Source organism: Chaetodon trifascialis, chromosome 5, assembly GCF_039877785.1.
Source record: "Chaetodon trifascialis isolate fChaTrf1 chromosome 5, fChaTrf1.hap1, whole genome shotgun sequence".
NCBI classification, from domain to species: domain Eukaryota; kingdom Metazoa; phylum Chordata; class Actinopteri; order Chaetodontiformes; family Chaetodontidae; genus Chaetodon; species Chaetodon trifascialis.
In genome coordinates this window covers 26,602,268-26,612,821 of record NC_092060.1, presented here as the reverse complement: position 1 = coordinate 26,612,821, position 10,554 = coordinate 26,602,268, and positions in this window count along the sequence as shown.

Below are 10,554 nucleotides of genomic sequence, written 5' to 3'. Positions count from 1 at the left end.
CTGTTCTATCCCAATTAAGAAGTATTTTGTCTTCCTTTGTCTTATTTCAGTAAAATACTTCTGTAGATTAAAATATGTCATACAGCCAGTCTTATCTTTTACCGCACTGAAGATCTGAACACGAGCTCTATTCACAGAGCCCTCACTCTCTGCTGAACAGCCTCATCCTCCATGACAAAAGAGCTAATGGAACAATGGCCAAGCATCAGGGAGAGGCAAACACTGAACCTGTCATAAAGAAGCCTATTAAGTATGCATGATTGTTCAGAAAAATAATAAAAGTATAATATAGAGAGAGAATTCAATAAAAAGTTCCTTAAAAATGCTCAAAACTGATTCAAATTGCTTATTTTATACAGTCTTCCTGCAGTTATTGCATTCATTATTTGGGTTGAGTGTACAGTTTGTCAGGTGTTCTGTACTGTTGTTGTTCTGCATTGAATATAATATGAAACATCCAGAAATATGTGTTCACTTGGTGATAGAAAAGGGGCCTGTTAAAGGACCAGTGTGCAGGTTTCAGTGACATTGAAAGAAGTTCTGCTCCCTCTGTTCGTTTGAAGGTAATGAAAACACAGCGATTCTTACTTTCAGGCGATTGCACACTAACGAAAACATACTTGTGAATATTATATTCAATTGCTGCCAATCAATCCCCTTAAATCTCACACACGGGTCCTTTAAAGGAAAAGGTTTAGAAACAAAGCTTTACAGGGTCGTGGGTGGCTGGAGTCTATCCCAGCATGCACTGAGGAAGAGGTGCAGTTCATCCTGGACAGGTTGCCGGTCTATCACAGGGCTTGTATCAGGGGATTAAAATCACTAAAACCAATTTTATATTCAGGGAATGAATGTTGCCTCATCTACAGTGCTGCAAGATTCACACTTTGTAAAGTGTGAACTTTGTGAGCAGACAGCCTGATACTCTATGTTACTGTACCACACAGCGACGTCCCATCTTATCATAGTAAACAACAGATGTTACATCCAATATTAAAAGAAATATTGCAATTTGTCCTCTGAATAATCTCCCTCCTGCACATGAGGCTCAACATAATGAGCCTCAGCAGATTAAAAAATGTAATCCATGTGCTAATGGCCATGGCATTTTTGTCTTGCTTCATTATGGAGATTTAATGCAGACAGAGGGGCTTTCAAATCACTTTTTATGACAAGTGAAATGCAATCAAAGCTTGCATTAAGAGGTTCGTTAGGTGACTCTTAAGGCTTTGTGGGATCCAATTTGCATCTTGAATCCAAGAAATAACAGAGCTAAACACACTGCACGCATGCAGATTGGTCTAATTATAGTAGCTGCTGTCTTCCTGGACGTCCACAGATTATAATGGTGTCTGCATTTGACAAGAATAGCCACATAACATATGATAATGTGTAGCAATGCAAATAATATGAAAAACAAGGTCGAGCCCAATATTCCACTTGTGACAGCAGGATGCAGTGTGATTCCAAATGCAGTGTGAATACTCAATGAGCTCTTATACAATGAGCATTTGATTGGATCCATATAACAGACTCTCACAATTGCCTCTAGAGCTATAAAAGGACTATGCATATGAGTTAGTTGAAAGCTTACATGCCATTGCATGAAAACACTGAACATGAAGTTCCAGCGACAACTTGTTGTGTTAAAAGGTCAGATCTTTTTACATATGGCACAGACGCTAAACTCAGAAACAAAGCAGCTGTAACCTGGGTCATGAGCAGAATTTTAATGTGAAAATGCAAATGTTTTACCAGTTTAAATGACAAAATGGGCTTTGCATTTATGTGGATTGAGGCAGCTGAATTCGCTCAAATTAAATAGTATTTTCAGCTCCATTCATCTCTTTGCAGGTGACAAATCAGAACAGTTAGAGCTAAACACAAGCTGAGACAGCTGGAATTAGATGCTTTGCCTCTCTTGTCCCTTTGGTATTCTGTTCATTGTCATCATTACCAAAGACTGTTCCGTGTTCAGATTACTTAAAACAACATCAGATTTTTTTTTTTTTTTTTGCCTGCTTGGGTGCAGCATAAACAAGCTGTGAACACAGCAATGGCACTATCATCACTGTTTAAGGTGAATGTCTGAATAAATAGTTTCCTATTTAGCAGATAGCAGCAAATATGGAGCAACATAAGCATCCATTTATTCATTCTTCTTTGTTCTTTGTTTTGGTCTCCACCAACTCCTGAGGGAAATATCTGCGTCTTAGCTGCTAAATGCTACACTATGTTCACCAGCGAGTCGCTAACTTCGCCTGCCATTTAGTGCTGAGCAAGTAGCATACACTACAAAGTTCCTTAAAACTGAAGGGAGCATCATCTTTTGTGATCTATTGTACATAGCTGCTTTAAATCAATGTACACTAAATCTGAGTATTAACATTTATCAGGTATTTCCTCCCATCTCGCTGTCTAATTTGCCCCTGCAGCTGTTAATGACCAGTTAGAATTAGAGAGCAAGAGCTACCGTAGACTGAGGGCCGAGGACAAAAAGCACCTTAAGTAAAGATCAGGGGAAGTAAAGTTTGGTGCACTATTAAGTTGTCATCAAACAGCTTTACTTGACCAACAGTGTGCTCAAAGTCACACAGTCTTAAAATTACAAGAATTAAAACTATTCAAACACAGAAGCCCAAAGTGCTTCTTGCTCACACAATCAAAAAGCTTGTTCAAATTTTTCAGAAACGTGGTGCATGAATTCCATGTAATCTTATTACATTTGAGTGTGCATGAATAAAAGTGGCTTGTTTGGAGAACTGTGGAAATGTCATTAGTGCAGCTAATAAATAACTGTGGGTGCCACATCTAAATCACAATAAGTGGCTGATTGCTAACTGCTGATACCTGCAGTGTTTCTTTCACATAAAAAAGGCAGCACCGTAAGTTGTATTATTTGGTCAAAAAAAGTGGTACTTGCATACAGCCAACACACAAGGTTTTGCAATAGATGACTCCTAGTTCTTAGTTTGTCATCTACTAATAAGAGCACAAAATGGTTTTCAGGGTATAAGGGCATTAATTCATTCAAACATTTATTTTTATTTCCACATCTACTTGATTAAAGGGGAACCGGAGATACTGCAGCAGGGTGACCTTCTACCTCCCAGCAGCACAGAGGAGAGAGAAAATCGGAGAAAAAGTATTCTGTTTTAAACTGGCCTTGACAGGTCTGACTTTTCGAAAGCAAGAAAAAGCACTTGCCTGATGAAATGCAGCAAGAGAGAAAAGAACAAAGCGTTTGGTGCTTTCTTTTATTCAAATCTGTGTTTTACAAAAACAGAAAAGGCACCAAGTGAAAAAAGGACAGGATTTTTTAGAAGGGGCCGCACAGAAAGACGAGAGCAGATGCTAACGTATCAGCAACTCCCACATTCCCCTTATCCTGACAAGATGCAGCCACCAAAGCGCGATGCTCACCGTTTACTGTTGGAAATTTTCCCCAAGTCATATGGCCTAAGTGCTACTGTACCTTTGAAGTATAATAGAGCCACAGATAGCTTTAATGGTGTGAAATGTGCCACTGTGCAGCTACATCCCCATGATATACAGACCTGTCAGGAAAATCACCCAAATCAGGTCAGTTTTGCACTCAAGGCAAATGGACAACTGTGGCCCAGACAGATTTAATCAGTGTCTGATTTACAACCTCTAACCACTTAATGTCCCGGTGCCACATTCACATCATACACTCATTTGTTTTCCTATCAAAGACCTGCAATAAATGCGTGGGGGAAAGGGAACATTTTGGGTTGAAAGGGTTTTCTGCTCTGCTCTCAGCTTGCTTGCAGAACATAATGGGCATGAAATGGGGGACAAACAGATAGCAAAAGCAAATCTGTTATTATTGTAGCCAGTGGCGAACTTAGCCATTTGGGGGCTCCAGGCAAACAGTATATTCCATGGACATTGCAAACTCTCATACTGTCTTAAAGCGTGGATGTGTGCAAATAGATTTGAATTTGTCTCAAATGTAGTTTTCCTGGTCTTCTTCAACCCCTGACTAATGCATGTTTCACTGACAAGATAATCTTGACTCTTCAAGTCTGAACAAAGATGTGACCTTTGTTATATAGTATTAGTAAAGACTTGACAATTGTTATTCCAGGATGAATAAAGATTTATTTAAAAAAAGAATAAAATATGTTGAAAGACAGGGTTAGGGAAAGGGCCTTGTGGTCAATCTTGTGTCACCTGCAAAGTGAGAATAGCATACAAAACAATTAGATCAGTTATGAGACATTATGACACAGTGACTGTTAACCTAATATGTCATTATTGCTTCCGCTGACTCCGCTGCTGCAGTTCCGGTAAAGAAGCTTGACAGCTTTGGCAGCTTTGAGATGAACTGCTGCCTTTGGTCCCTCTTTTTCTTTTTTTGCGATCCACTTTCGTATGCTCGCTTCATGTCTCTTTCTCTCTTTTACCGTTTGTTTGTTGTTTGGATTTTACGCGCCATTATCATTTCCGCATAAGCACAGCGCGATCGAGCGTGATACGTAACATGGAATAGTCCATGCAGTGCAAACTGAAGGGGGTGCACGGTTGGTAGAAAGACCGTCAAAACATGAGTAATTGATCAAATTAGACATCCCGATGCTACTATTGTGAAGAGATATTGATTGAAAAAAAGTAATATGGGGACAAATTATAAAAAAAAAAAAAATGCATTTTCGGGGCCCCAAAGGCCTTATATGGGGCCCGGGGCTCCAGGCAAATGCCTGGTTTGCCTAATAGTACGGCCCGCCTCTGATTGTAGCAAACACTGCCCTGAAACCGGACATACAGCGCAGTGTTGTGATGCTATGCTATATGCACCTGAATGACCACATCTGATAACCAGCAGTTCCTTGTTGGTGAGAATAAAATAACAAAATGATCCAACAATAGCCAATTTAGAAGTTGATAAGTTATAAAACCGTTTTACCCATAAACTCTGAATTTTGATTTCATACTTGTTACTCAAAGAACAAAACACAAAACGGCATGAGCACACATTGTCAACAACCACTCAGTCTGCAGGATATTTGTGAAAGGCCAGAAGGTGGAATTGGAAGCTCTAGAACAGCCACTTAATGGACCATGCAGTGAGATTGTTTTCTCAACGGCAGTTTTCAAGGTCAAGAACCTCAGCTTTTAGGCCAACATGGACAGGAAGTACTTTAAGTGCTAAGAAGAAGAATTTACAGTTCCATTACAAATGGGAAAACTCCATCTGCCGAAGAAAATGGCATGATATGATTGAAAGCTCCAGAACAGCTAATCAATGGATCTTTTGTTAAGATTGTTTCTGCAACAAAATATTTACTGTATGACGTTCCCTTGAAGGAAGTTTGAAGAGACGCTTGGCACCATTCTCAGGTCTGTGCAGCACACATAGCTTCTCTTAGCTTTGCTCCAGCAGCTCCTTTGTTTGGGATTTGATCAGCTGTGCTGCTGCTGAGACTCAAACCCATTCTGTGTCCTAATGAAAGGTCCATTTGCACAACAGGCCATGTTGCCTCCTCTTCTCACGTGGGCCAATAAAACGAGGGTCTGCACGGGGGGATTGAGGAACACTTGTCCTCCCTTCTCTAATAAGATGAAAAACACCATCAGATTAGCCATTCCCAGCAGCCATTAGCGACGGCGTGCAGGGGAATCTCAACAGGAGTCACAGGATGGACAGTGAAAAGAAAAGCGAGGGCCGTGGAAGTGAATTTATGCCATTAGGGATTCTTACACATGGCCTCAATTCAAGTGTGTTGGTCAGAAATGAAAGGACAATACAATTTAAATTTCATACAATGCTGCGGCACTACCACTGTTATAAAAACAGTAATGGATCACATGATGCTTCTCCTGCTTCCAGGCTTAATATATCTATGGCTACTTCAGTAGTAATAGACTCATGGGAAATAAACTCAGCGGCTCCATAACCATTTCTACTCCACCCATGGCAGTTTGTTGGAATTACTCTCCATTTTGAAATAAGGTAATTATGGCCTGTTCTGTGGGCAGGATGCAGTACATGCAGGGTAGAAGTCAGTGTTGTCTTTGCAATATCCCTTTAATTTTGGTAATTTTGGTAGTCGCTCCGAGTGGTTCCCTTTGTTAAATCTGGGATCAGATTTTAAGATGAAACCTGCAAACTCATGAGACCTCATGCAAAAGGATGTACACGGTTTCGTAGCCACAACAGCAGCGTGCCTGTAGAGATGATGCTGGTCTGTTGTCTGGTGATCCAGCACTGGTCCTGACTGAAATGTCTCATTCAGTTTTGTGTTTCGTTGTCCTTTGAGGATGAATCCTACCAACTTTGACGATCCTCTAGCCTTTCCACTATCGCCACCATGACATTGACATTTGTGATTTTGATTAAAATGTCCCAAAACTATTTGATGGATTGTCATAAAATTTGGTGCACATGTTCATGATCCCCAGAGGATGAATTGTAATTACTTTAATGATACCTTTACTTTACCTCTAGCACCATCAGCGGCTCAAATGATCAACATTCAACAAGCTGATGACACTCTCATCTGCATGTTTATTGTTAATCTGCTGATGTTCGTATGCTAACATGCCAAACATGCCAAATATTTAACATAATACCTGCCAAATATGAAAATGTTGCAGCTGTCACTGTGAGCATTTTATCACTGGCTTAGAGCTCAGAGCACTGCTGAGCTTTGAACTCAGTCCATTCTCACAAAGCTGCTAACGTGACTAAAGAAGTATTTAAAGAAGTAGTCGACGACACACAAAAGGTCGAAGATGAGTCACACTGCCAAGTATTTGTGGCCAGTTTTGTTTTTTAAAGGGTTCTGATTCCAGCTCTAAATATCAATTAGTTTTAAATATATTACATCAGAAGAGTGACTACTAGATTCCCTCAACACCACACACTGTGAGATTTTATTTGCCAGCTGACGTAGATCAGAGCAGACAAGGCCCATCTTGGTCCCATCAGTCGTTACATCCAAATCACATTTAGAATCAGCTCAGCCGCTGCAAAGTGACCCTGCCTTCAACCATTTGCACGTTTCAGGCTGGATCTTAAAACTTTTAAGGTGTAAAGTTTGATTTGATTTGATTTGATTTGATTTGATTTGATTTGATTTGATTTGATATAAGTATAAAAAATACTGCATCACTGTCATCATCATCAATACAGCATCTCCTCATGTTTTGTGCTGTAAAGTTCATCAGAGCTCTCAGCAACTCTGATGAAGTAGAGGCCAATGAGAAGCTTTTCACCCATGATATTGTTGTTTATACCTTAGTAATTGCACAGACATCTCAAAATCAATGTACTGACAGTTTTTTAATGTGAAATTACTTGTGGCACCTTTAATTTCACTGATCACCTGCTTTCCTTCGGGTAGAAAATTAGCAGAAACAACACATTTGTGTTTCTAAAATGAGAGCTATACTGTAGGTGGTGGAGAACTCTACATTTTAGTCAAATAATCCCCTCCTATGCTCACCTTTGAGAACTTTTTAGTGGCTATTCATTTCTTATTTCCCTGGCAACTTAATAGATCAATGAATTCACATTTCTCCAAGCCACCTTTTTGTGTGTATTTTGTGCTGAATCAATACACCCTTAGTGGGCTTTGAAAGGTTGATGATGCAGAAACACAATTGATCCATTAATAAAACAGTCGAGTCCAATCTATATTGAGCAAGAGAACGAACATTTGGCCACGTGCATTCACACACACACACACACACACACACACACACACACACACACACACACACACACACACACACACACTGTACAGCCACACAATCGAGCAAATTCTTGAATAATACATGGATGGTCAATGATGATGAGATGTCCTGTCGATGTACAATTAATGAAGTAATTGCATTTGTTCCATGTCCTCACAAACAGATTTCAACACGATTAGCATCACGCACCAATCAAAGAGTAAGTAATCAGAAGGTTATGGTACGTAACCAACATTTGCTTGGTTCATCTCGGTTGCAGTGTTTTGCTGTCAGAATTGTTTGCGCAGCCTGAGACTGAAGGTGAAAGTGTGTGTCACCCCACAGAAGCCTGGAAGTCCACTACCCTGCTCTAGAATTGGTTTTGGATTACCACACAGATAGGTGCGTCCCTGTATTTTAGCGTAGCAAGTAGTGTTACATTTTAGTTTGTGTTTGTGAGATATTTATGAACTCTGTTAGCTTATAGCTAACATCAACCTATGATTTATAAGCACAGTGCCATCCTTGATAACTACAGATGGACTAACATGGTTTTAGTCATTTATAAAGGCTGATACTGAAGAGTTTTTCCTTTATTTGATCATCGGTGTTGAGGATGACTTGTAACAGAGCTCCCCAGTCACTACTGAACCAAGGGCATTGTGGTAGTTCTACATTACACATGACTCTAGGCAGTGAGGTGCTAAGCAAGCTAACGTTTAAAATCATAGGTAGCTACTACCAAGGATGCTCGGTATGTGGCGAGCCTGTTTCTGAACACGTTTTGGAAGAAGAGGTAAGAAGTAAATAAACCTGCATTTTTAAATCACGCTGTCTCAGTTGCTGAAATAAAACAAAATGTAGAAATGTCAATAAATGTACATTTATAACATTTAAACAACGCATACCGTAATGATGAAACAAACTTATATCATATATATATTTCTGATGAAGCCACAATTTCATATCGTCCCTCATATCATATTTTACATCTTCAATTGTCCCTCAGCGCTGTGTAAGTGCTCTTAATGTCTGAAGTATGAGACATGGACTGCATGTCCTGCTTTTTCCCGAAAATAAAAATCTCAAGCGTAGGAGGTCTCTTCAACCTGGAGGAGAGAAAGTCCATTCTGAAAGGCTTCAGCCCTCTTAAGGCGTCGCTCGGTGGGAGGTCTATTTTCTCTCAATCTTCCCTCTCTCCACAGGAAGGGAATGTGTGTGTGTGTGTGTGTGTGTGTGTGTGTGTGTGTGTGTGTGTGTGTGTGTGTGTGTGTGTGTGTGTGTTGCAGGTTGAAGTCTGGGTCAGAGGCGGGTGGTAGAGTCACTTCACATTGTCAGATCCCTCCACGGATTAAAAGAGAGGACTCGAGCGTTTTCATTTTTCAATGGCTGACACTCATCAAAAAGATCAAGACCCCCCCCGAATTTAATCATGGCTTCGCTGAACTTTAATCAATTTAGTCTTTAATTAAGCACGTTAGTTCTGCAAACATTCTCTCGTCATTACCATACAGTATTCGCAGAGACAATGTAAACATTTTACCATGAAAGGTTTGAAACTGAGAAAAAGGAAATTAACAATATTAAATATATCAAGTGAAATACTAAATATAGTTTGCTTTAAAAAGTCATGGAAGCCACAGAAAGCATAGACACAGAGACACCTATTGTGGATGCATAGTGCAGGCACATACATAGAAGGAGGAAAACTGCATCAAACCCAGGCCTGTTGAATTATTTCATAAACTGTAATATCTCAAAAGCACTGAGCAGGAGGTCTTAGCAGGAGGCCTCGCTCCTCAAAAGATGACATGTGGGAGAAAAAAGATGTTCAAGTGACAGCAGTAAGACGTAAGGACACAGCATCATTGCATGACCCTGAGGTGAACATTGTGAAGTGTGCTTACTGTGTGTGTGTGTGTGTGTGTGTGTGTGTGTGTGTGTGTGTGTGTGTGTGTGTGTGTGTGTGTGTGTGTGTGTGTGTGTGTGTGTGTGTGTGTGTTGGGGGATCGCAGGCTATCACAGTGTACCAAATATAGAAATCCCTCCGTCTCTGGAGAGGCCATCAAGAGTCTCCTCTCTCCTTTAGCTCTGCCCACTCCAGTTGATGAAGCAGACGCAGAGGGGAGGGCTTTGTTCCTTCACCGTCTGAGAAGGAACATGGCGTGAATTTCAAATAACTTGTAACTCAAGAATAAACAAGCGTTTATGATGCCATTAGACACGCTATGAAATGTATTTGCTGGTCCTCATACTGTAGTCTTACAGCACAAGTTGGTTGTTTAAATGCTTAAAAGGCCTCTGCAGCAAACATGGAGGTGAAGGGATGTTATTCAGATACAAGAAACTGAAATTCACATCTCATTTCCTGCAAACTGTGTTTTCCTTCAACTATGACTGTCTCCAAACGTTACAGCCGCTAGAATCAATATGTTTATATTACCAATAGATCACGTTGCTTTGCATGTGAAAGGTGCTGCTCGTAGTGACAAACCCACAGAGAGTCATCGCCTGACCCTGCCGTTCCCCTCAGCTTTATGGAGAGTTTCAGCGTCCTCTGAATCACTGGCTTGTTTTTCACTGCTGTGCTTCATCAGCATAGTTTCCAGAATCAATGGAAAAACATTCAAACCTGCACAACCTGACCAGCACCAAACAACAGACGGCAAAGTTAGCGTCTAGTTTGTGAACATTAGCAGCTAAAGAGCTGTTATATATATCCGCCCTCAGGAGTTGGTGGAGAACAAAACAGAGCTAAGGGAGAGCGAATATCGGACTTTGTGACATCTGTGGTCAGAAACAGGAAAACATGAGAACCTGTTTGCCTGTAATAACAGACATTGTGATTCCAGC